The sequence below is a fragment of the Macrobrachium nipponense genome, chromosome 26, assembly GCF_015104395.2.
Source record: "Macrobrachium nipponense isolate FS-2020 chromosome 26, ASM1510439v2, whole genome shotgun sequence".
NCBI classification, from domain to species: domain Eukaryota; kingdom Metazoa; phylum Arthropoda; class Malacostraca; order Decapoda; family Palaemonidae; genus Macrobrachium; species Macrobrachium nipponense.
This window is the reverse complement of record NC_087215.1, coordinates 17,464,892-17,492,391: the sequence shown is the minus strand read 5'-3', so window position 1 is coordinate 17,492,391 and position 27,500 is coordinate 17,464,892. Positions and strand designations below refer to the sequence as shown.

At 37.7% G+C, this 27,500-nt stretch overlaps 1 protein-coding gene and 1 long non-coding RNA gene across 2 annotated transcripts in view; one reads left to right on the top strand and one right to left on the bottom strand.

Annotated features, from left to right (window-relative positions):
• The window catches only part of LOC135200004 (glycogenin-1-like), a 247,778-nt gene that overhangs the window by 200,868 nt on the left and 19,410 nt on the right, over positions 1-27,500 (top strand). The window lies entirely within an intron of this gene.
• LOC135199769 (uncharacterized) lies at positions 14,757-15,667 on the bottom strand. The gene is made up of 2 exons (XR_010311117.1): positions 15,587-15,667; positions 14,757-15,436 (listed from the first exon to the last, which is right to left on the bottom strand). It is a non-coding gene; the product is annotated as an uncharacterized LOC135199769 (long non-coding RNA).

Genomic DNA, 27,500 nt, shown 5'->3' with positions numbered 1-27,500 from the left:
CTTTTGCGACCTTGGTTCACGTGCCCGCGCTATCATGGCCTTATCTCTGGCTGTACGCTCCATTTCACCCCAAAAGCCCTGAACTAAACATTTGTACATACTCCATCACAAATCCCCTCAGTTGTCTTGACACAAGGAGATATACCTCATCCATTGCCTGTTACATCATCTCAACCTCAACGTATACTATTATTTTTTTTTCAGTCTTCTGTCCTGAACGCCCTTCCTTTCACTTCTGTTTCACTGAGAGCTAGAACATTCTCTCTCTCTCTCTCTCTCTCTCTCTCTCTCTCTCTCTCTCTCTCTCTCTCTCTCTCTCTCTCTCTCTTTCTTGTGAAAAATCCACGCTCGCCAGAAAAGATACCCCCAGTCTTATGCAATTGTTTTATGCTTGTATTGTTAACAAACTCTCGTAAGTAAATATGCGTTTGCAAATATGTTGCATGCCACGTCATTTTGCTTAGATGTTGTCTCGTCCTTAACCACTGTTACCAAGTGACGTTGATGTAAATGAAGCCTTCATTTTTATTCAGCGTTTTTTAAAAATTACGTAAGATTTTCTGTGCGATTTCTACTTGAAATGGTTGTTGTTCCCTAACCATTATTTCTCACTTTGATTCGTTATTAGCAGAAAGTCTGTGGTGATTCAAATGAGGTCGGAGGGAAGTTGCGATAGTACGAAGTTTCGTTTGTTACGTAACGAAGTTTTTCCTCTTCGGTGACTGACCTTGTGCTTCTTTCCTATTGCTCTCTCTCTCTCTCTCTCTCTCTCTCTCTCTCTCTCTCTCTCTCTCTCTCTCTCTCTCTCTTTCAGAGAGAGAGAGAGAGAGAGCCTCCCTCCTCTCTTATCCTCGGGAATCCTCTCATTCTCGTCGCAAACGGAAGCAGTAATAGTAATTAATCCGTTCTGGGAAGACAGTTGATCATTATCTCAGCGTAACCTTGGGAAATGTCTTCCTGATGAGACGTAGTACTATTGTCTTTGCTCCTTCTTAATCCAAGACGGAAATTAGGCAGGTGGTAGGGGCTTGTTTACGACGCTTGGATGTTTCCACATGTAGCCCCTTATAGAGTATCCCTTTATACAGTGGTTCTTAACTTTTTTTTTTTTTTGAAGAATGCACCCCTTCCAAAATTCAGCAATCAGTTCTCGCATCTCTTGAATTGCTGAAAAAAAACTAAAAAACTAAAATATATGTACTCGAGTCTGTTGCAACGTTGCCACTTCGTTAGGAAATTAGTTGTTGGTTTATTTACAGCTCAGAGCACTGCTGTAGCCAATAATAATAATAATAACAATAATAATAATAATAATATAATAATAATAATAATAATAATTTCAGGTCCACAATAATAAAGCATGTGAGTTTATAGGTCTTTAATGGATATTAATAGCTTTCGAACCTTGTTCTAGGTTCATCATTTTCGACACGGAAAATTGTGCCTAATAATAATAATAATAATAATAATAATAATAAGTACATAGTAAGAAAAGTGATGGACTCCTAATGAGGCAGGATGCAACCCGGAGCCTCACACTTTAAATACTTGGAGGACTGTAATAGACAAATAATAATAATAATAATAATATATGAAGGTAGGAGACCCTCTCTTAAACATGTTTTGTTAAAGATGATGGCAGCATCAGTGGAATTGATTTTATATATGGTCTTTTCAATTCTTCTTATTATTCTCTTCTCATCAGGGCTGATATTTGCTAATAGCTGGCCGATGTTCATATCTTGGTTAAAGAAATGTTTTCTAAAAATACTAATTTATTGTTATGATAACAAAAGGGATTAACAAATCTTAGTAATGGAATTCCAACGTTTCCAACCGTATCATCGGTTCATTTTCAAGGAAAGGTGAGCGTGAACTGATTGGAATGGGGTCGTTCGGCGGTATTTATTGTGTCCCAGGTGCTCTGTCTGATGGGCGCTGCGTTTTCATTGGCTGAACAGAGGATTTAAGTCCCTGAGTCAAGCCGTCTTGCAGAGGTGGAAGCTCGCACTGCTCTTCGCGTGCGGACGCTGGAGACTGGGAGCATAGTATTGGGCAGGGCACCTGATTGGTCCGTTCGATCGGCTCTATGGTGCCGGCGGGCAGCGCCCTACGTGCCACCGTCGGGAGGAGTGAAGTCTCTTGAGTGGTGTTAAGGCTGGGTCCTAATATTGGTATTATCGATAAGGCAGCAGACCACCGTCGCCTCCGCCTCTTAGAGGCCCTACACATCGGGAAGGAGAGACCCAGCCTTAACACCACTCAAGAGACTTCACTCCTCCCGCGGTGGCACGTAGGGTCGCTGCCCGCCGGCACCATAGAGCCGATCGAACGGACCAATCAGGTGCCCCTGCCCAAGTACTATGCTCCCAGTCTCCAGCGTCCGCACGCGAAGAGCAGTGCGAGCTTCCACCTCTGCAAGACGGCTTGACTCAGGGACTTAATCCTCTGTTCAGCCAATGAAAACGCGCGCCCATCAAGACAGAGCACCTGGGACACAATAAATACCGCCGAACGACCCCATTCCAATCGAGGTTACGTATTTTCGTGCACAGGCGCGTTACGTAAACTCTCGTCATTTTCAACCTATAATTTTTGAAAGTATGGCCTCTAAGAGACCCCTTTCGCCCGGTACTCCCAGGGAGGACCCGCCCTTGGAGGAGGAGCAAGGCTTCGCCACCGTAAGAAAGAAGAAGAAGAAGAAACAGAAGAAGATTTTACCGATTTCGACAGACAAACAACCAGCTCCCTACGACATCGGCACCGAATACGGCGAGTTTTACGGAATTTCCGGCACTTCCCAAGTTCAAAGCTGTTGTTATCGAGGGCCAGACTTCATATGCTGCAGTCAGGGCCTCGAGAAAAAATATCCAGAAGCCAACCTCATAGCCAGACCGAATTTAAGGGGAGAATTCATAATTACTCCCAAGGACCAAAAGCTGCCGAACTATCTGAGGAAAGACAACCTGTGCCACCTTCTTGATCCTGCTTCAAAAATAAGCAAGGGGATGATATGCAAAGTCCCCAAATACATAACTATCGAAAGAGTCCTCGAGGTTCCCAACATCATGGAAGCCAAGAGATGTACTGCAAAAGATGGACAGGAAACTCTGAAGATAGCAGCGACCTTCAAGGGCCAAATTCCAGCCAGGGTCAGCCTTGGGTATTCTTGGCACTTACGAGACGAAGCCTTCGTACCAGAGCCTCTGAGATGCTTCAAGTGTCAGAGGTATGGACACCACAAGAGCGAATGCAAATCAGAAACACATCTGTGGAGTTGTGCAGTGCGAAAACACGAGACAGAAGTGTTGCTTGAAAAAAATACAAGGAAAAGGGCCACACAGTTGTCCCCGATGCCCTAACTGCAGCCATGCAACATCCATGCTTGGTTTAAGGGATGCCCAGTCAGACTGCAGAGGATTTGGAAGGCGAAGGGCATCCCTCCTCCACCTGCAAGACCTCGACAACCATCACCGACCAGGAAACCTCCAGCAACCCAGGTTCGATCCTAGAACGAACCTACTCCTGTACCACAAACCACCCAACCTTCCTCCCAACTCCTCGATCCCGGCACTACATCCCCACCCCCACCCCCTCATCCTCTCCGTATCGCCAAACTCCCGCCCCTCTACCTCCTCCCCTACTCCCCCAACCCCCAACCCCCTCAGGTTACCCCCCAACCCCTGCATCGCCGAAGACGTCGATTCCTGCTCGTGCCGAAGCAGGAACCCAGACAGAATACGCAGTTGAAGAAGAATGCAGACCGAGACACCGACTGTAGCTCCTGTTTGTATAAAGAAGCAGGAACACAAACTGAGGAGTTTGTAGCTAAGCAAAACAGCGAACTCAGACCTGCAAACAAGAATACAGAACTTCAAGCGTCGGAAAACGAATACTTCCTCGTAGGAGAATATCAAATCAGAAAGTTTTCCTGCTGACCTACGAGGAGTTTGAGGCTTTTTTAAATAGATCCATCTTTAACAACGACAGTGGCAGTGGTCATCAGCTGTTCTCTGAGCTCGTCCACGCTCTGTTGGACCTAGAGATCAGTCTCCCAGATGACCTCCTGTTAGAAGATTTCAGATACAGATCTCAAACATAAAGATCGCAGCTACATGAAAAGTGCTGTTTATAGCATTAACTGCTTTTTCTTTTACTAAACAATCCTCCTTTCCCCTCCCCTTCCGTTTTTCGGCCCGCCTCACGTCTAACGACCGAATATTTCAAACTGTCACTCTAACTACCGCTTAAGCTGTCGCTTATTTTTGTTATCCTGTTTCTAAAACTGATAATATTTCGTTTTTCCTTCGTCGTTCCCTATTGCTAAACGATCGACGCTCTCTGCTTTTTTTTTTCTCGTAAAGTGAAATATGGTACTTGAACTCCATAGAGTTTGTTTTTTCGCTTTTTTTTTTTCCGTTTTTTCTACGACTATAAATTTTTCGATTTCATTACTGGCTTTTTATCTCTGACTCGCAGGACTCGCTACTATCGATCTTTATCTTCTACTAATGGTACCTTAGGGTTTAAAGGGGTTTGTAACCTTGCCTATTCACTTTTCCTTTCACTTTTGAATCCATACCATTCCACCTGCACATTCCATAGAAATCATAAATAAAAAGATCGCCTCATATCCTTAAATCACCAATGCACCTAAAAATAATTCAAATGACCTACGGGCTGCTACATTAGCTAAAGCCCGTGCTGGCATAAAGCCAGCTTAATACTCCAACAACAACAACCCATTCCAATCAGTTCACGCTCACCTTTCCTTGAAAATGAACCGATGATACGGTTGGAAACGTTGGAATTCCATTACTAAGATTTGTTAATCACTTTTGTTATCATAACAATAAATTAGTATTTTTAGAAAACATTTCTTTAACCAAGATATGAACATCGGCCAGCTATTAGCAAATATCAGCCCTGATGAGAAGAGAATAATAAGAAGAATTGAAAAGACCATATATAAAATCAATTCCACTGATGCTGACCATCATCTTAACAAAATAATAAAATAATAATAATAATAATTATTATTATTATTATTATTATTATTATTATTATTATTATAGAAATACTACTATTGTTGTTATTATTATTTTATTTTTATCTTATTTTTATTTTGTTTTTTGCAGTTAGAAAATAACATGCGGATATTAAACATATTTTGCTTTAATTATTCATAGACATCCCCCCACCCCTTGAACCGGCTTCGGACCCCAAAGGGGTGCGAGAACCCCTGGTCAAGAACCTCTGTCCTAATACGTGTCGCAATTTTCAGTAAGGCGAAGAATGTCAGAAACGGTTACGGCTAACCTGGCATTCATTCGTGGTCACCTGTCCAAGAACTGACCAAGCTCAATGCTGGTGGTGTAACCACTTGCCGCTTGTGCTCGTTTTGTTTGTGCACATTTGCATAATTATTAAGGTGTGGCTATGCATATTATTATTATTATTATTATTATTATTATTATTATTATTATTCTTTTTGTTACTGGTTTTTCTGTGCGTTCATTTTGAGTATTATTGATCCTTTGTTATTTATTTTAGTAATAAATAATAATAATAATAATAATAGCACCCATTCGTATGGGGAATGTGTAATATTAATAAACTCTCGTGTCGTAAGAATTGCAATTTATTCTTAATGATATATCAATTCTCTCTCTCTCTCTCTCTCTCTCTCTCTCTCTCTCTCTCTCTCTCTCTCTCTCTCTCTCTCTCTCTCTCTCTCTCGTTTGAATTTGTCTGATGCACGATTTTATAAATCTCGTCTCCCCTCTTGTTTTTCACGCTTCCAAGATCCCTTTGTTTATTATTGTTGGTTTTTTATTGTTATTATTTTTTTTTTGTCACATGCAACATATTAGAATTTAGGCATGCTACTGACATTTCCTAGTTGTTGTTGTTTTTTTTTTTTTTTTTTTTTTTTTTTTTTTTTTTTTTTTTTTTTTTTTTTTTTTTTTTTTTTTTTTCTTGGAATTCATGAGAGAGAGAGAGACAGTTTGTTTGTGTGCTTTGGCAAGAATGTTGATAATTTTAATAGCGAAGGAATGCCTTGACGCTCTCTGGAGCAGAATTAATACCACATTCCCCCCGTAGGGGGGTAGTGCCGTCTGTGGACCTCATGCAGTGCACTATAGGCATTACTTAAGGTTCTTTGCAGCGTGCCTTCGGTCCCTAGCTGGAACCACTTTCGTTCCTTTTTCTGTACCTCCTTTCATATTCTCTTTCTTCATCGTATTTTCCACCCTCTCCTAACACTTGATTCATAGTGCAACTGCGACGTTTTCCTCCTGTTATACCTTTCAAACCATTTACTGTCAATTTCCATTTCATCGCTAATTGACCTCATAGGTCCCAGCGCTTGGCCTTTGGCCTAAATTCTATATTCAACTCAGTTCAATACCACATGCATCATCGCGGATTTTTTTTTTTTAACTCCGTTTGCCGCTCCCATCTGTCCCACTGACAGACAGAGGTGGTTTGGAGTTTGCTGTAGATAGATATGAATCAAGTAAATGGGCAGATATTCTGTTAGGTGATACAAATACATGAAAAAATCATTAATTATTGGCTAAATTAAGAGTACGTGATGGCCCTCGTAATGGTAGAGCTTTAAACAGACATAACAGAAATATGATTTGCATCATCAGTAGATGAGTAAATATAAAAATTATTACAATGAAATAAACCTACTTTGTATTTTGCCACCTTAGGACTTGGCATTAAAGGAGGGTAAATGATCAACCTCTTTTGTATTTTACCGTCTCAGCATTAGTCGGTAGAATATCATGAATTTACAGTACGTGTAAAGGAGACTGTTCAATGCCCACTTATCTAATTCAATTAAGTCGAAAGACAGCCGTAACACTTAGGGATTAATTCGAGCGAAAGAGAAGTGGAAGAAAACAAATGTGTAACGATTAAATGTAAATGGCGTCATATACCGGTGCCATACGTATAAGTGTGCCACACCAGAGACTACGAGTGCCCCTGTTCAGCACGGCGCACGTGAGCGGCCAAATATACCGCTGGTTTTACTATACTCGGGTCTTTTTTTCTTTTTCTTTTTTTTTCTTCTTCACGAGGGTCTGGCTTAAGCAGCTTTCCTCATATCAACGCTCCTCCTCCTCACCCACCTCCTCCTCCTCCTAACTCCTCCTCCTCTCCTCCTCCTCCCTCCTCCTCCCTCCTCCTCCTCCTCCCAACCAGTTTCCCCTCAGATCACCTTCTCTCTCCCCCCCTTGCCCGTCTGTCCCATTCTGAATTGCCAGTTTTCTGTCGCACTTTGGCGCCAGTCTCTCTCTCTCTCTCTCTCTCTCTCTCTCTCTCTCTCTCTCTTATATGTATATATTACACATTTATAAACAGTATGCATATATATATATACTCATATAAAATACACACGCATTCGTATACATATTATTTAACTTTTTTTAAGTTTCCGTTGATCTTGGCCCTGACTTTCTTGACATGATCGAAAGCGGATGCAATTAGCGAAATTTTAGGACCGTCCCTTATTCTCAGAAGTAAATTAGCAAGACTATTTTGAATGTTTCGGGCAACTGCGTATATGCTTTCTTTCCAACCTAATATAGGTTTTGGTGTAACAGTTGGAAGTTATCTTCAGTTACGCTTGCATTTAAACGTCAAATATGGCGTAGCTGATCAGTTCTGCTAATAACTACGCAATATTTCAATTTATTTGACATTTTCCAGAGGAAATGGAAGGCTGGCAACCCAAAATATAACGTCATTGATGACTGAAACACCATTAAAATATAGGGTGTCCATAAAGTCGTAGTACCGTTACAAGTATTTATTGCTCAGCAGGGTACTGGGACTTTATGGCCACCCTGTAATGATAATAAATCCTTGCTTAACTGACCGCCAGTGTTTAATAAAGTCTTGAAGGAAAAATGGAGATTGTTTGGGAGGTACATGGCCATTGTCTTATTCCATAAGAATGCATGTTCTTTACGAATAATATAATAATAATAATAATTAACTAATAATAATAATAATAATAATAATAATAATAAATAGATAAATAAATGAATAGCGATATCATTTGTAAGTTTGTTCAAGCATGCTCACGAAAGCTCCCATCTGGCATTTAAAAAAAATGATTTTTTTTTTTTTTTTTACGTATTACTTGGTGAGTAAGCCCTCCCCCCTCCACCCCCCTCTTTCTTTTTTAGGCTTTTATTCTCCGAATAATAACAGTAACGGTGCCAAGCCGCCGAAAGGAATTCTCTCAGACAGTGAGACACGAGGAGCCGAAGAAAGAGTAGACAAAAAAAAAAAAAAAAGGTACTTGGCATGGAAGAAGAGGAAATAAGAAGAAACTTAATAAAAAAAAAAAAACGTAAAAAAACATTCGTGCTTGGTTGGACATTCAGATCATTAGGCTAATCAAATGAACGAAAGAGCTTTTAAAATTTTTCGTGTAGTGTGTTTATATTGATTTTTTTAATGTTTTCTGTGGTGTTTTTATATTGATTTTTAACATGTTTTATTTGATGTTTTTATATAGATTTTTCAGTATTGGCCTTTTTTCCAATTTCCTATTCTTTCTAAATGATGCAAGACGTCCAGATCATTAGGCTAATCAAATGAACGAAAGATCTTTTAAAATGTTTTTATATGTGATGTTTTTATATCGATTTTTTCAGTAGTGGCTTTTTTGGGGTATCTGATGAAATTGAAGTTTTTTTTTTTTTTTTTTCAATTTCCCATTCCTTCTAAATGATGCAAAACAAGAGATTTTGTATTTGGCAGACATACTCTACATATAAGCAGGGTTTTAGGTCAGGTTGAGACTTTTTAAGGTCAAGTGTCAAATTGCAACTTCTGATTGCTCGAGGTTCTTTTGCAACGTCCCCCCGGCCACTAGCTGCAACCCCTTTTACAATCCTTTTATTGTACCTCCGTTCATATTCTTTTTTCCATCTTCTTCCTTTCCAACCTCTCCTGACAATTGATTCATAGCGCAACTGCGAGGTTCTCCTCCTGTTACACCTTTCAGACCTTTTAATCGTCAATTTCCATCAGCGCCGAATGACCTCATAGGTCCCAGCTCCTGGCCCTCGGCCTAAATCCATCTTCTTCCTTTCCAACCTCTCCTGACAATTGATTCATAGCGCAACTGCGAGGTTCTCCTCCTGTTACACCTTTCAGACCTTTTAATCGTCAATTTCCATCAGCGCCGAATGACCTCATAGGTCCCAGCTCCTGGCCCTCGGCCTAAATCCTATGTTCTATTCTGTTTAGAGTTAGATTGTGGTAGAGACCCGTTCAGCTCTTGACTGCCAAAGTCGTGCAGTTGCTTCTCGCGTTTTACCAGCCTGAAGTGATGACAGTCCCACCGCCTTTTAGTGTGAAGTATGTGGCGAATATCCACCCTGGGGTCGAGGTTAATAATATCTGCCTCAAGGTCGAGTGGAATGCCCCCCTTCAAGGCCGAGTGACATAAACACATGACGAATTATAACGTCGCCACAAGCGAATGCGTACTCACACAAGAATCTTGGCTCTACACAGCAGGTTCGAGTTTGACTTGTCAGAAGTCACCTTTGCGACTGAAGGACGCTCCTCGCAGTACGCTCATACTTCGAGGGCCCCTCAGTGCCGTGATCGGTACGGTGTTGGCCTGCCACCTTGGTGGCCGCGAGTTCGATTATTGGACATTCCATTGTGGAGTAAGAGATGTGTATTTCTGCCGATAGAAGCTCGCTCTCGACGTGTGGTTCGGAAGTCGCGTAAAGCCGTTGGTCCCGTTGCTAGATAACCATACTGGTTCCATGCAAAGTAAAAACACCAAACAAACAAACATTCGTATTTGGTCTTGACGGAGTTGAAAGGAAACCTATTTTTATTTTTGTGTCGGTATACACGTACTACTAAGAAAGAGAGAGAGAGAGAGAGAGAGAGAGAACCCCGTAGGGGGTTAGTGCCCTCATTGCATCCTCATGTGGTGCACTGTAGGCACTACTTAAGGTTCATAGCGGCGTCCCTTCGGCCCCTAGCTACCACCCCTCTCATTACTTTTCTGTACCCCCTTTCATATTCTCTTTCTTCCACCTTACTTTCCATTCTCTCCTAACAATTTATTTATAGTACAACTGATTTGAGGTTTTCCCCCTGTTACGCCTTTCAAACCTTTTACTGTCAATTTCCATTTCAGCGCTGAATGACCTCATAGGTCCCAGTGCTTGGCCTTTGCCCTAAATACTATATTCAATTCGAGAGAGAGAGAGAGAGAGTTTATACACTTGTATTTCGTAGCCATTCGCCTGTGTTGAAGTCCTTAGTACCCCCAGGGACTGAATATTTCCCTATAAATTCAATCAGAATTGACATTTAGTTTAGTGTCAGTTTTATCGGTTGCATAGATCTGAATGTTATAGGAATCAAAGAAATCACATTCCCCAATTAGGTGTTTCTTTAGTCCATTGTTATGCACATTTATGCACTTAGCAACCTAAGTCACCCTCTTTTGTATCCTTTGATTCATTAAAATGCTTGAGAATGGGGAGTTCAGTTACCAGACTTTTTTTTTTCATGAATGATTTTAAGTGCTTATTCCATTCGTCTTGGAACCCTTGCTGAACAGATCTTGAGAACCCGTTACCTTAGTCTGATTTTTTTTTTCCCATCCTTCGTCCTTGCAGTCGTGTTTTTATTTTTATTTTTATTTTTTTTGCTGAGTAATTTTTTTTTTGCTGGGTAAATAATATTGAATGTTTTTACAGAGGACAAAGCATTCTATTTCATTCCCTTCGAGTTTTTTATTTTTATATTTATTCATTTATTTATTTTTTTGGCCGAGTACATAATATAGTAATTTTTTCACCTACCAAAGCATTCTAATTCGTCATTGCCTTCGTGTTTTTATTTTTATTTCAATTTATTTTTTATGGGTGAGTGAATAACATCGACAGTTTGCACATCAGCCAAAGCATTCTATTTCGTCCATGCCTTGTTTTTAATTGTATTTGATTTTTTAATGGCTAGTAAATAATATAGAAATTATTTTTTCACCTAACAAAGTATTCTACTTCGTCCTTGCATTAGTGTTTATATCATTCATTGTTTTCATGGCTCGGTAAATAATATATTTCGCCCTTGCATTCGTGTTTATAATTTCATTTTATTTTTTTCTCGTGGCCGAATAAACAGTATCGATTTTTTTTTTCATCTAACAAAGCATTCTATTTCGTCCTTGCCTTCGTGTTTTATTTTTATTGTTATTTTTTTATGGCTGAATAAATAATATCGAATTTTTTTCCCACCTACCAAAGCATTCTGTATAAAGTATACGTTCACAGGTTCGAGGCGTTTCGGAGAGCATTCGAGTTGTCTCGAAGTTCCCGGTGGATATTTATTCCAATCCTTTTTCGAGACGTCGCGTTGTTTATCTCATGAGACTTGACCCAAATCCACAAACTTTTGGATTTATCTGTGGAAGCTCTCGCTGGAATTTTGAATGAGGGGATGTAGAGAGAGAGAGAGAGAGAGAGAGAGAGTGTTTTTGTGGTTCTTTCTTTTCTTCTACACCGTACTCTTTACCCTTTTTTTTTTTTTTCTGTGGCCCCGTTTTACTTTTTTATCTAAACACTTTTTTTTTCTTTTTGGTTTTTTATTGGAACCATGAATTCTTTTGAGGCCACTTAGTCTCATTTGGTCATATTATTATTATTATTTTTTTCTTTTTAAATCTTCCAACGATCTTTTGCGGTCAGTTATGATAAGAGATTTAGACCACGGGTTATATATTTTCTGACACACTTATGTATTCAAGAATCTCCATGAGCTCTGCTCTTGGGGAATGTGTGCTTTAGTGATTGTCCTTAACAGGAGATGTCATTGTTTTTCTAAAACCTTTTATCAACTCTGTTTTTAGATCCCAAAGGATCTTTCAGTCGCGGGGCCGCCGCCGCCGCCGCCGCCGCCTCCTCCTCCTCCTCCTCCTCCTCCTCCTCCTCCTCCTCCTCCTCCTCCTCCTCTCCTCCTCCTCCTCCTCCTCCTCCGTGGCAAAGAAACAGGCGTCCTTCAGAACCTGTTTTGTTTGCTTTAAGGAATGAGAGAGAGAGAGAGAGAGAGAGAGAGAGAGAGAGAGAATTATAGCTGCAGTGTTGTTGTTCTGCTGATATGTTGGTCCGGTATCAGAGATTTGATAAAGAAGATATTAGCTTTGTTATATAACTCTTTTGTTACAATTATTAGACGAATTTTTGGGTCTCGGGAATTGTACATGGCGGTAAAGAATTTTGCCATATTCCCAAGGTTTTGTGTGTGTGTGTGTGTGTAAGATGATCATTTGTCGTATGTTTTTATCGGTTGCAAAAGCAATCTTGGTATATGTCATCTATTCTTCTTTGTTAATAACAAAATCAACAGCAGCATATATATATATTCTATATATATTATATATATATATATATATATATATATATATATATATATATATATGTGTGTGTGTGTATATATATATATATATATAGACTTCAGGAGGGTCCATGATACACATGTTGTTTAAAAAGGCCATGTTTATTAACAGCAAAGAAACGTTTCGCACTACTCAGTGCATCATCAGTCTGTCAAAGGTAAAAGACAATAAAATACATTATTAACATAAAAAGGAATTCAAAAGGTAATTAAAATTTACAAGTTAAAACAATAAAAAGTAAAAGAGTATAAAAAAGTACATAAAACAGAAAACAAAAAGAGACTACCAAAAAACACCAACCATCTATAAGCAGGAGAGAAGAGGGACATGACATACAATGACGTCCAAGGCCAGACGACAACTATGCCAGATACAAAGTTCCTGAGGAAGTATTACTATTGAGAGAGGGAACCAGTCTTTTAATATATACGATTCTAAAGTTGTTAAGTGATCTGGGTCCCTTACATAACCAATTATTGAAAAGTGTTGTTTCAGGACTTCGGTTTTACAATAATGCGGCATGATTTTCTAATATTAGAAAATTCTGGCTGCTTAATTCTTTGGCCAGTGCGAAAGCTAAAACCCAAATGGCTGCAATATCTGACCTGCAGTAACCTCCGTGTCGATCCAACGTAAGAGCCCGGACATCCAGGGCATGTGAATTTATAAACCACATTGGATCGCATGAAGGACTGCAGGCGATCTTTGAAATTAAAAAATGATCCTATTGTACATGGGTTGTTAGAGATCAGTTTTACGTTAAGACAGGGGATTTCCTGTTCAATTATTCTTGTGAGATTTAAAGAGAATTTGGAGTCAGACATATACGGGATTGAGGCATAGAATAATTTTTTGGGACATCAAAGTTGACTGTTGGAGGTTGTAAGAACTTTGTTAATAACTTATTGGTTGATTTTATGAACTATATCTTGTGGATAGGAGTTTATCTTGAAAAAGTTGAATAAAAAGACTATTTCTTTGTGAAATATTTGCCAAGTTGAAGAATATTTTAGAGCTCTATGGACCAAGGTGTAGATGGTATTAAGTTTGAAAGAATATTGACAGAGCTATAGTAGTTATTGGCTAAGCCCGTATATGTCCGCTTTCTATAAACAGAAGTAGTGAACTCAGAATTATGTCTCGTTACATTAATATCTAAAAATGGAAGACTACCTTCGCTCTCTACCTCCATGGTAAATTGAATGTTTGGATGAAGTTGATTAATATAATCCAAAAATAAAGAACATTGCCAAGAGTGCTGGAACAAGACAAAAGTGTCATCAACATATCTGCGATAAGGACGGTTTAAAATTATGATTACACTCGTTTAAAAATTTCATTTCAAGGTCAGACATAAAAAAGTTAGCAAAAATGGGGCCCAGAGGCGACCCCATGGCAACTCCATCGACCTGCGAATAGAGTTGCTTATTAAAAATGAACATTGAATCTTGCACTGCAAGTTCAAGTAGTTGTTTAAAAAAAATTGATCTGTTAAAACCATGAAAAACTGTATCTTCGCTAATAAAAACCTTATCTAGAATAATATTGATCGTTTCATTAAGTGGGACATTAGTGAAAAGAGACTCTACATCAAAACTTACCATGTAATAGTCTCCATCTTGGTTGGTAATTTGCTGTTGGAACTCGTAACCATTTTTTAAAGAAAATTCATTGTTACTATATTCAGAAAGTAAACCGGCTAAAAATTTGGAGATAGAGAACGAAGGACTATTATAGGCAGCCATAATGGGTCTAAGAGGTATATTAGGCTTGTGAATTTTGGGTTGGCCATACAAAATACTGAAAGAAGAGCCAGTCACAAATAGTTGTTGATATGTGGTCTCATTAATAATATTTTCACTTTTAATTTTTCTTAATAATCTATTGATTTTATCTTCCCTTTTGTATATGTCGAGAAAAGTGGGTTCACCATGAGCTTTAAATTTGGTGGTATCAGACAAGATATTTTCCATTTTTTCCACATAATCGTTCTTATTCAAAATAACAACACCTTTGCCTTTATCGGGCTTACAAATTACAATGTCCTCGCGTTTTTTCAAGTTTAAGAGTATACTCAGATCAGTTTTTCTGAAAAAGGGAGTCCAGTTAGTTTTTTTAAATTGCCATAAGTTTTGTGGACTAAATTGAGATTTTCGTTGGAGATTACCAATATTTTTAGAAACATCAAGTTTTATAAGTCTTTGGAACATGACCTCAAATGGTAAAAAGAATCTGGCATAGTTGGGTCTAAAAGATGGCAGACAAAAATCCAAACCAAAAGATAGTAAAAATTCCCCTCTCTTCGATAAAATGTAATCAGATAAGTTAAAAATGCAGTGGTTTCTGAGTTGGAAATCAGGAATAACAACACCAAGACTTAAAAGTTTTCTTTGATGTCTTAAAAAGACATCCGAAATAAAATCATTAATAAATTTGTAAAACATTCTTTGGTACAAGAGGCGATCTAAAAGAGATAAGTCGTTATACAATAGGTGTTTTAATTGTTCAGCTGTAACAGTCAATTTCTTGATGGCAACAGTCTTAACGTTAATTTCCTTCATCAGTAGAGTTCTGAGCGATTCCTTATAAAACTCAGTGTTGTAAAGAGAAGATTTGTATAATTTGAATCGGACAAATTTGGGGACGACATCATTCAATTGGCAATATTGAAGAAAATCCAGATCGCATTTGGCTTTTTCCAATCTTAGTGTTGCCTTTTCCAGTTTTCGTGAAGTCGATATAGTAACGGCTGGATAGCGGTGCTTCAGTAGTTGGGAGAAGTGACGAATTCCTCGTAGTCGGAGACGGAAAGCAAATAAAAGGACGAAGAAAAGTTGTCGTATCATCTTCGGATGGATATGATATTCCAGTCAGCAAGATATATAGACTTCAGGAGGGTCCATGATACACATGTTGTTTAAAAAGGCCATGTTTATTAACAGCAAAGAAACGTTTCGCACTACTCAGTGCATCATCAGTCTGTCAAAGGTAAAAGACAATAAAATACATTATTAACATAAAAAGGAATTCAAAAGGTAATTAAAATTTACAAGTTAAAACAATAAAAAGTAAAAGAGTATAAAAAGTACATAAAACAGAAAACAAAAAGAGACTACCAAAAACACCAACCATCTATAAGCAGGAGAGAAGAGGGAATGACATACAATGACGTCCAAGGCCAGACGACAACTATGCCAGATACAAAGTTCCTGAGGAAGTATTACTATTGAGAGAGGGTTATGTAAGGGACCCAGATCACTTAACAACTTTAGAATCGTTATATATTAAAAGACTGGTTCCCTCTCTCAATAGTAATACTTCCTCAGGAACTTTGTATCTGGCATAGTTGTCGTCTGGCCTTGGACGTCATTGTATGTCATTCCCTCTTCTCTCCTGCTTATAGATGGTTGGTGTTTTTGGTAGTCTCTTTTTGTTTTCTGTTTTATGTACTTTTTATACTCTTTTACTTTTTATTGTTTTAACTTGTAAATTTTAATTACCTTTTGAATTCCTTTTTATGTTAATAATGTATTTTATTGTCTTTTACCTTTGACAGACTGATGATGCACTGAGTAGTGCGAAACGTTTCTTTGCTGTTAATAAACATGGCCTTTTTAAACAACATGTGTATCATGGACCCTCCTGAAGTCTATATATCTTGCTGACTGGAAATATTATATATATATATATATATATATATATATATATCTATATGTATATCTATATATATTGTATATATATATGTATATATATATATTGTATATAATATATATATAGTATATATATGATATATATATATATATATATAGATAATATATATGTATATATATTTATATATATGTATATATAGTATATATATGTAGTATATATATATATATGTATATATATATATATATGCTGTATGATATATGTATGTATATATATATATATTAGTATGATGTATATATATATGTATATATATGTATTGTATATATATAATGTTGTATAGTGGATATATGTATATAATATGTACTGTATATATATATGTATGTATATATATATGTATGTATAGATATATATGTAATGTATATATATATGATGTATATATATATGTATGTAATATATAGTATGTATATATTTATATGTATGTATATATATATATATGTATGTATATATATGTATTGTGTATGGTATATATATATGTATATATTATATGTATATATATATGTCTATGATATGTATGTATGTATGTTATGTTGTATGTATATATATTGTATGTATGTATATTATATGTATGTATATATATTTTGTATATATATATGTATATATATGATGTGTGTGTGTGTGTGCGCGCGCGCGCGCGCGTTTGTTTCCCTTTAAAAGAGTTATCCTCTGAAGGTGTTAATTTAGTTACATTCATCCACAGTCGACTGACTACCATGTACTGAATTCACCGCTGAGGTCAGCCGTTCATTTTATGTATATGAAACTTACCACTGAACGAGTGGGATCCGTACTCGACTATTTATCTGGTAGCCGGAGTTCGCCTCCCGAGGAATTTATTTCTGGTAATTAGGAATTCATTATAATGTAGTTCGGATCCCGTTGCTAAGAAACCAATTGGTTCCTGGCCACGTGAAAAAATTTAATCCTTCGGCCCAGCATTAATAGAGCTGTTAATCAGCTAGCGCCTTAGTGGCGTTCCATCGAGGGGTCAGAGATGTGAATTTCTGGTGATAGACGTTCACTCTCGACGTGTTTCGGAAGTCACGTAAAGCCGTTGGTCCCGTTGCTGAATAACCACGGGTTCCATGCAACGTAAAAACACATTACAAACAAACAAACAAACATGCAGTTAATCAGTTCAGTGGTCTGGTTAAACTAAGATGCACTTAACTTTTTACACATATATGCGCAGTAGTAACTCACTTCTAGTCGCAATATCACTCAGTTCGAAAATAGACATACATTTAGGGCGGTGACACCGTCTGCATTCCCCTTTGTAATGTGACGTGCCGGAGTACTATAGATGTTTATTTCTAACGTACCCACGCCGTCTGAAATGATAGCAGTATAAATTCCGACCGAAGAGCCGTTACGTACCGTGACGAAAGCCAGGACAGAAGGTGTGTGCATTCTACGTACTTGTTGTGTTGGGACAGTGGTTAGACAAGAAATTTGCATATTATTATTATTATTATTATTATTAGACCACAGAATTATTCATAGGCTCGTGTAGCAGGGTTAGGAATGATTAAATCAAGCTGATTTAGTCAAGTGATTAAATCATAGATTTTTTCATTAGAAAATATATTTTTTATTTTTTTTATTTTTTTATTTTTTCTATTTGAAAACAAATAAATTGAAAACTATGGTTTGGAGGTTAATAAAAACTTAAGCTTAGCTGTGCTGCATCTATTTATTTTTATATAAAAAAAAATTGCAAGTCCATACTTTAGGCCAGAACTGGAAACCTAAAAGATAAATCTATAGTAATTCTGTCATAAAATACATTTTGAGGGAAAAGAGGATTGAAAAAAACGTCTAACAAATAAAAAAAATATACAAAAATCAAATAAATCACTGATTTCTTTTATTTTTTTTTATTTTTTAAATAAAAAAATAACCAACCCTGTCTTGTAGAGAGTTTCGTCAATGGAACGAAAGAAACACATTGAAAAAAAAATTATGAAAAAATATATTCAAATATCGATTTCCTAAGTTAAGTAGCTACGTAGAGAAAATAAGTAGAAAAGCGTCGCTTACTTATTTGCGGTACCATCGTAGCACTGGAGTTAATCCTTAAGAAGCCTCAGACGATGTTACCTGGGCGTTTAATCTCGCTATTTATCGGTATTTATCTGTAATTATCTGTTGTATTTGGGAGTACACCATTCGTACTCTGTGATAGCTTCGTGACGGTGTCCTCTCCAGAGCCTCATCTCCCTTGATTGTATCTTTGGTTGTAGCTCTTCAATTTTTACTGATTATTTTAATTATTATGTGTAAATGGAATTTTTAATTCCAGTAGTGATAAGATCTCCTTGATTTTAGCTTTATAATTATGCATTGATCGTTAGATTATTTTAAACTCGTTATTTATATAATTTTAGTTGTCATTCATTCTCACCATAGTGCTGAATGACCCTATGGGTCCCAGTGTTTGGCTTTGTGTCTAAATTTTATATTCCATTTCAGTTTTTATGTATTTATTTATTTTAATATTTATGCCTTAGCTGATAATTTTCTTTTTTGCTTATTTAAGTATCCTTCCACGTTCTTCGTACATAAATTAGTCTTTTATAGTTATTACCGTTTCGTCACCAACATTCTCGCTTACACTTGCACATTCCAGACTTTGGAATTCTACCTTCTTCCGTATTTCTCCTCCTTGCCCGTCTCCGGCTCTTCACCGTAAAAGACTTCAAAAGTTACAAAAATAAATAATAAACCAGTTTCAATACTATTAAGAACCGATGATGATATTACTGTGCCGCCAGAATTCTCTTCTTTGCCTAACGAATATTACAAATTTTTTTCGTGACTAACTGGTCTGTTCTGCTCTTCGACGATTCTGCTATCTCTATGCCCTTCTCTCTCTGGGCTGCAACCCACCAAAGTCGACTAACGACCGGGTGAAAATTCGCTTGTTTAGGACGACTGAATACTTAAAAAATCATAAATGAAAGCTATAATTTTTTTTCATACGATTTTTTATTGCTGGTTTGTGAACAGGGTCGCGGTGGATTTTTCAGCAAATGTCAGTAAGCTCCAACTCTTCTTAAGTCCACCCCATCTATGTTTTCTGTAAGTAAAAAATGACTAATCAGTTTTTATTTTCGTATTTTGACCGTGTAGCCAGAAACTCTTATTAAGGAGAAAATGATGAAGAAAACGCAGTGCTTTAATACAAAATGAGAGAGAGAGAGAATGTAAAAAAATTTCTCTATTCAGTTTTTATTTTCGTATTTTTTACCGTGCAGACAGAGAGAGAGAGAGAGAGAGAGAGAAATATTTTCATTTTAAATCTCACTTTAACCTTTGGGCTTAATTTCGCCCTTCTCAAGTTATCCGCCATTGACGAGACGAGCGAGCGACGAGAAATCGTCATTCTTGCTTTCATTTTTGGACTCATTGTTTTATGATTGATGATGCTGATAAGGGTAGTTTGTGATATGAAGTTGTGGGTCAGAGATGATAAATGCCAGCCAGTGCTGCATATGGTGATAGGTCATGGTGACCGGGCGGTTAACTAGATTGTTTGAGTTTGGCTCAAGCAATGTACATACATACATATATATATATATATACTTCGCTTTACCTTATGAGTTACTAACACTTGAAGGCTATTGTGCATGATTCCTCCTACCCTGACCAGGATTTGAACAGGATGGGGTGACGTATAATTTACAATGCATCTATGTAAGTTACTTTCAAATTAAAGTTACTTTCAAATTATGTAGTGATTTCGATTTTAAAGTAGTTTTTTTTGCAGTCTCTCTCTCTCTCTCTCTCTCTCTCTCTCTCTCTCTCTCTCTCTCTCTCTCTATATATATATATATATATATATAGTATATATATATATATATATATATAATATATATATATATATATATATATATGTTGCCAGTATGGTTATGACTTTCTTTGAGTGTGATAACGCTTTTATTTTTTTATTTTATTTTATTTATTTATTTATTTATTTATTTTTTTTTTTTTTTTTTGTTTTTTTTTGCGGAAAGGTGAAGGGATATTGGGTGAGAAATTGAGGGGGGGGGGGGGGGCAAGACCTGAAACTTCCCATGGCCCCCTGGCACCCCCTCATTATGGTACCTTTAAATGTGTCCTTGTATGCTTGGTGTTCATCGTGAATACCTCACTCATACTACGCACACCGCTACGGGGGCGTATTGTCTGCCAAGATAAACCATGTTCTTTTTAGTCTGTCCTTGTTCCGTGGGAGGGGTCGATTTTTTTTTTTTTTTTTTTTTTTTTTTTGGTTTTTTTTTTTTTTTTTTATGCGCAGTTAAATTTTTTACCTTTCATTGTTTCTCGTAAAGTTCCTTCTTGTTTATTTATGTTTATATTGTAATATTTTTTTTCTTATGTAAAAGGCTCGCTTCTAATATATTGTATCAGAGGTGTAAGGTAATCGTTGAAGAACTCTCTCTCTCTCTCTCTCTCTCTCTCTCTCTCTCTCACAATAGCATATAAACTTATATGAATAATGTAACTATACTATAGTAGATTCACATCAACCGTGCATTTGATGTCTAAGCCAGTCCGTTACGACGTTCCTGATTGGCTGTTGACATCAAATGCATGGTTGATGTGAATCTATTACGTATAGTGCATTTTTGTGTTTTTATCTTAAATTATAACACATGAATATTTATAGCGACGAAATTCCGAAGATAAATCTTTATCGAGGCCTTTCTTTGCACACAGAGAGAGAGAGAGAGAGAGAGAGAGAGAGAGAGAGAGAGAGAGAGAGAGAGCCTACGTCTACTGTTAAAGGAATGTATGTTGTTTTATGTTTGTGATGTTCTCTTGGCACAGATATTTCAGCACCTCCCCCCCCCCTCCCTCCCCACCTCTTCCTCCACCTCCACCCAACTTTGAAAAGCCCCCCCCCCCCCCCCCCCCCTCCCGTCCCTTTGGCAGTAGTGTGGCTGACAAGAATCTCCACCTCCGTGGGTATAGATAGTGTCGCGTTCCGTCGCCCGGTGTGTTCCTCAGTGTTCCTCAGTTTTCGGTCGAGAAGACAAGACTGAGGTTATTTTTTTAAAGCTTATTCGTATTATATTTGTCTTGTTTTCTTAAAATTATTTACTTAATTTTTTTTTCGTCACCGGAGTCTCATTTTTTTCTTTTATTTTTATGCTTATTTCTTCTTATCTTTCCATTGTTTAAACAGGACCGTTTCAGGTTTTATTATGCTTTAAGTCATGCCAGAGAGAGAGAGAGAGAGAGAGAGAGCAAAAGTTGGAAAAATCGGCAGTTTCGACATTAGCGACCAGTTTTAGCAGTGGAAACTAATTTCGGGCTTAAAACCACACAGGCAGTAGACGTAGAGAGAGAGAGAGAGAGAGAGAGAGAGAGAGAGAGAGAGAGAGAGAGAGAGAGAGAGAGAGAGAAAGTGGGGTGGGGAAGAGGAGGAAATAATGGGCCATAACACTAAAATAAAAAAATGAAAATTTTCCATCTACCACCACCACAAAAAAAAAAAAGAAAAAAAAAAAGGACCTAGCTTTTGGCCCAGTGGACTTTCCAGGCTTTGAATCGAACGATTTTGGCATTCCAGGAAGTAGGTCCAATCATGATAATGCAGACACAATATAGTTTTTTTTTATGAAGTAATGCCAAATGCATTCAGCAATGTGAGACAGATGTCCACTAGGAATGAGTGGAAATTTTATTGGCCTGAGAGGGAGCACCCTGGTTCTTCCAGGTTTCTACTCTTTATTATTATTATTATTATTATTATTATTATTATTATTATTATTATTATTATTATTATTATTATTATTCTATCACAGTTATCCTGTTCGACTTCGTGGTTTTTATAGTGTGGGGTTCCGGGTTGCATCCTGCCTCCTTAGGAGCCAATCACTTTTCTCACTATGTGCGCTGTTTCTAGGGCCACACTCCTCTGCATGAGTCCTGGAGCTACTTCGGCATCTAGTTTTTCCAGATTCCTTTTCAGGGATCTTGGGATCGTACGAACCTAGTGTTCCTGTAATTATGAGTACAATTTCCACTGGCATCTCCCATATCCTTCTTATTTCTATTTTCAGGTCCATATACTACTTCTCTCTCTCTCTCTCTCTCTCTCTCTCTCTCTACTCTGGTGTCCCATGGTATTGCGAAATCAATGAGTGATACTTTCTTTATTATTATTATTTATTATTATTATTATTATTATTATTATTATTATTATTATTATTATTATTTTTATTATAGGGGTGATGGGTCGATGGATTGATTTCGATTCCAAATACAAAAGCATGAGTTCTTCGTAAATATGTACAGCGGAGTCGAAACTTACTTGAGAGAATTAGTTCACTGTCACCTTTGTAACTCGAGATAGAAGGTCGTCAGACGGAGAGATTTCATGAGTAAAAACAAACAAAATATGTGAATTGTCTTAGTAGATTTTCCCCTCTCTTGGGTGATCATCGGCTTACAACAGCACACTATCCAGGATACATATCCTCCAATGTGCACAAAGGAAAGATTTCATTCAGAAGAAAATTCATTAATCTATTAAACTAATTAATAGGAACAGTATTTGCTTCGTGTTTTGAGCATAATTTTTATCGTCATCAAAACTAATCTGATTTGATTTCACAGTCACTGCTTTCTACAAAGTCGTAAGTACTACAGATTTCTGTTGTCACTGCTCTCTGCGCAGTTCCTTGTTGGACGAGCGGTTTACGTGCTCGCCTACCGATTCCGTAATCCCGAGTTCGATTCCCCGCTCTGCCAACGTGGAATCAGAGGGATTTATTTCTAGTGTTTATAGATTAATTTCTCGATATAAAGGGGTTCGGATCCCACAATATGCCGTAGGTCCCGTTGCTAGGTAACCAATTGGTTCCTCTAGCCACGTAAAAATATCTGTATAATCCTTCGGGCCAGCCCTAGGAGAGCTGTTAATCAGCTCAGTGGTCCGGTTAAACTAAAAAATACTCAACTGCTTTCTGCAGAGTCGTGAGTAGTACTACAATATGTTCTGATTAAAGACCAGTGTTTAATGCAGTGTCTTTTCCGTCCTTCATCGTAATGGTACTTAAGGTACAGTCATGCATTCATTTTTTCGGCGTCTTGTGATGGTGTACCACTACAATAAGAGGCCCGGAAGGTACTTATGTTATCACACGGACTGAATCTTTGAGTCCAAGTAGGGAATTTTTCTTACTTGAGGCAGTTAAAATGCATTAAATTAAGTGATATGTTTAATATCCTTTTCGTAAATATGGTTAACAATTAAAACATTACGCGTACAGCTCGACTGCAGTCCTAATTTGGCTTAAAAAATGCCGTAGCTTACAATATAGGTCTATCCTACGCTAGCGATGGTAACTGGTATTAGATGACAGATAGTGTATGGAATAATTTGCTCCTAGAATGTAGTATATCATTCTAATAGCGTTATTAGATTATTTTAATTATATGAATTGATTTGAATTATAATGTCGTCGGTTGAGAACGTGTGTATTTCATCTTTCCCGCGCAAACAAAGGTAGCCGATCTTTCGCTGCTTTATGTCAGCCACGACCATAGACCGTCTTCGCTTTCACAGAAATCAACTAGGTCAGCTCTTGCGTCAGATTCAACAAGCTGCCAGAAAAAAAAAAACAAAAAAAAAGTATGAGGACCGCGTAACCCCCCCCCCCCCCCCCACCTTCCACCTTCCACCCTTACACACACACGCACTACTCTTTTTAAAGAGTAGCACTAGCATCGCACGTGCCTGGACATTGATCTCTGGCCGCTAATATCATGCAGTGTGAACGTGGCTCTGCTTTTCGCGGTCACTGAGAAGCAGCTGGCCAGAGCAATGTTGCCAACCATCTAAGAGCTCCTTACCCTGCCTAGGCACTGAAATGACCCTACTTTCACTGTCATTATACGCTACGCCCGGCCTTAATATGTAAATATTAATAAATTTATTGTTCATTGGTTACTTTTAAATAAAATACAAGACAAGCATCTTGAAATTACCCTACTACATTTTGCTCAGATTTCGTGACTATTACCCCGTTACCCTACAGACCCAGATTTAAGGCTGAATTACTCTCTGCACAGGGTAATTACCCCACGGTTGGCAACACTGGGCCAGAGTAGAGTAGCAGACTGCTGTGAGAGATTGCACCACACCACATACTTCCGAATCCGCGATCTGTTAGCTAGCAACAGTAGACGTCGCGCTATTTAGGATTTCCGCCTCCAACACCCTGCATCACCACCGCCTCCACCCCCCCCCTTCTCCCTCCCCATGTCTAGCTTTCGTAACCCCCTCCCCCCCCAACATTTTCATCAGCCTGGTTTTGTGTGTGGGTATTTTTCTACCCAAGCTTTATATTTTTATTTTTTTTATTTTTTCAGGGCTAAATTATTATTATTACTATCATTATTGTTATTATTATATTAAGAATTCCTTTGGGAAACGAATCCGTATATCTCTTTCTCTCTCTGTCTTTCGTGATTTTTTTTTCGACAGTGGTTTGGTACATTTCACAAAAATGCCTGTCGTACATATAGGACTGACTTTTTCATGAGAGAGAGAGAGAGAGAGAGAAGAGAGAGAGAGAGAGAGAGAGAGAGGAGAGAGAAGAAAAATCCCATCTTTCTTCGTGGGCCATCTTGTTGTCTCATATTAACCATAATAACCAAAGGTCGACCTTTCTGTTGGTAGCTGGAATATACTGGCCTCTCTCTCTCTCTCTCTCTCTCTCTCTCTCTCTCTCTCTCTCTCTATTTATAGTGTCAGTGGCTAATTATAGACTGGACGCTTTTATCACGAGTCATCGCGCAGTACCTAATTGTTGAACACACTTACGAACACACCCCCCGTCATTTTCCTTCTTGTCAGTTGAAGGTCAGATATGCTTTGCTAGACAAGTTTCCAATCGGCGACGTGTGATTCATTAGACGCTGCCGTGCGTCATGCGTCATTTTTGCGTTCGGTCGTGCGCGCGCACGTGCGTTTGTTCGTTATTTATGAGTCTTGTTTTTGGAAGAGGGCTCGCATTTTTTTTTTACTATTATGTTTGTGGCTGAGGAATATATTTAGTACAGTTGATGATGATGTGATGATTATTATTATTATTATTATTATTATTATTATTATTATTATTATTATTATTATTATTATTATTATTATTGAAAGATACTAATAGTAGCACGAGTCATGAAATGAAGAAACATATCCACAGTTGTGTGTGGTTACCGTATATTTAAATATAAATTTGTAAGCTTATTTTTAGATGTAGTTAACCATACATTACTGCCAAAAAAAGCAGTTAATTAGCAGTACAAATCTCCACAATGAAAAGAAAATGCCTAATAAAAGATGAACACTGTCACACCATAATAAAAACACAAGTGAATGTACAGAAACATCGGCAAACGAAGTGATAAATACCCCAGTCGCCCCTGAAAATCTTAGGGAGGGCAGTTGCACAGTATGACACTGACCCTGAAAATCTTAGGGAGTGCCGTTGCACAGCATGACACTGAAAGGATTGAATGACCCTTAGGATTCGACCTTGTTATTAATGGAGTCGCTATCTGGTGGTGGTGGTTTTTTTTTTTTTTTGACATAAAAGGTAAATAATAACCAATTCCAATTTAACTGATGTTACTTTGTTGCTTAATGTTACTCTGTTAATTTTTAAAAAATTTTCTCTATTTGTGCTTTAATGTTTCTCAATGTTTACTTAGTGAAAAGTGGTTAATTGCCTTTCGACGCTTGACCAATACTAATAATAATAACAACAATAATAATGGTAATAATAACAATAACAATAATCAACTGTTTTAAATATATTTCCCAGCCTTAAATACAATAAGTAACAAATATATACTTCTACAACGACTCGTATAATCTTTCCACTCCCCCCTCCCCCACCCAGCGACATTCTGTTCTAGGGATAATGTAAATATAATGATGGTTAATATTATGTCTACAGTACTACAGTTCATAGTGTTACTGTATTAGTTGTAGGAGTACTGGTAGTACACAAAGGGATTAACTTTACAATTTTACAATTGGTGCTTTCTCCCCCGTAAGGGGTTAATGCCGCCTGTGCACCTCATACGGTGCACTGTCGGCATTGCTTAAGGTTCTTTGCAGCGTGCTTTCGGGTCCCTAGCTGCAACTCCTTTCATTCCTTTTGCTGTACCTCCGTTCATATTCCTTTTCATCTTACTGTTCACCCTCTCCTAACAGTTGTTTCATAGTGCCTTTTACTGTCAGTTCCAGTTTCTGCATTGAAGGGCCTCATAGGTCCCAGCGCTTGGCCTTTGGCCCGTATTCCATTCTGTTTCTTGGTCCCTCACTGAATCACTGACCCGCATGCCGTCAATTGTCGTCAAGTATAAATTCGGTTTTAATTACTGAATGGGGGGTTATTGGTAAACCGGGTGATGCGTTTCTCTCTCTCTCTCTCTCTCTCTCTCTCTCTCTCTCTCTCTCTCTCTCTCTCTCATATTTGTGACGTGACGCTGCAAAATTATGAGAATGGACAGCTAATTTAGACGTATTTTCAGTTTTATATCCATCTTATTGTGAGTTGTAAGTAATCAGGGTGGCTTTTTTTCCCCTTTGCTTGACATTTTATTTTTATTTTACAAAATATTGTTTCTTTTAAAAAAACATTGTCTCTGTGTTCGAAATTATCGTTTTTGTTCAAAGATATTTTTATTCGAAAACTCCTTTTGTTTTTATGTTAAGAGAGCTGTTGTTTTTCATCGAAAAACTTTCTTCTGTATGTTTGAAAACTCGTGTTCCGTCGAAAATGTTGTTGTTGATGTGTTTGAAACTCGGTGGTCTCTGATATTTTTTTAAAACTTAAATTTTGTTGATTATGCTCGACAACTTTGTCGCAGCTTTCGAAATCTCCGAGATTTATCTACGAAACTTGAATGCCTAAATAAATAAACAAGCGACCCCTCTCTCTCTCTCCTCTCTCTCTCTCTCTCTCTCTCTCTCTCTCTCTCTCTCTCTCTCCCCCCTTCAACCTTTCCCAGCCTGGCCAAGCGACTCGGTTGAAACCAAGTTTGAATTACATGCCGGGCTCATAGGGTAGCAAACGAACAAGTTCCCAGAACTGGATCGGGTTTGAGAGAGAGAGAGAGAGAGAAGGAGAGAGAGGAGAATTCCTGATATTCAAAACGCCATATATACATGTCTATAATTTTTCAGACTGTGAGTCACGTCTTGGAATGGTAACGTAACGTGTGACTGAGAACGTAAGGGGCAGAGTTACAGACCAAAGCGCTCAGTAACACCACCCATACAGGAGGTTCGGTTTCAACCTGTATTTCTCTCTCTCTC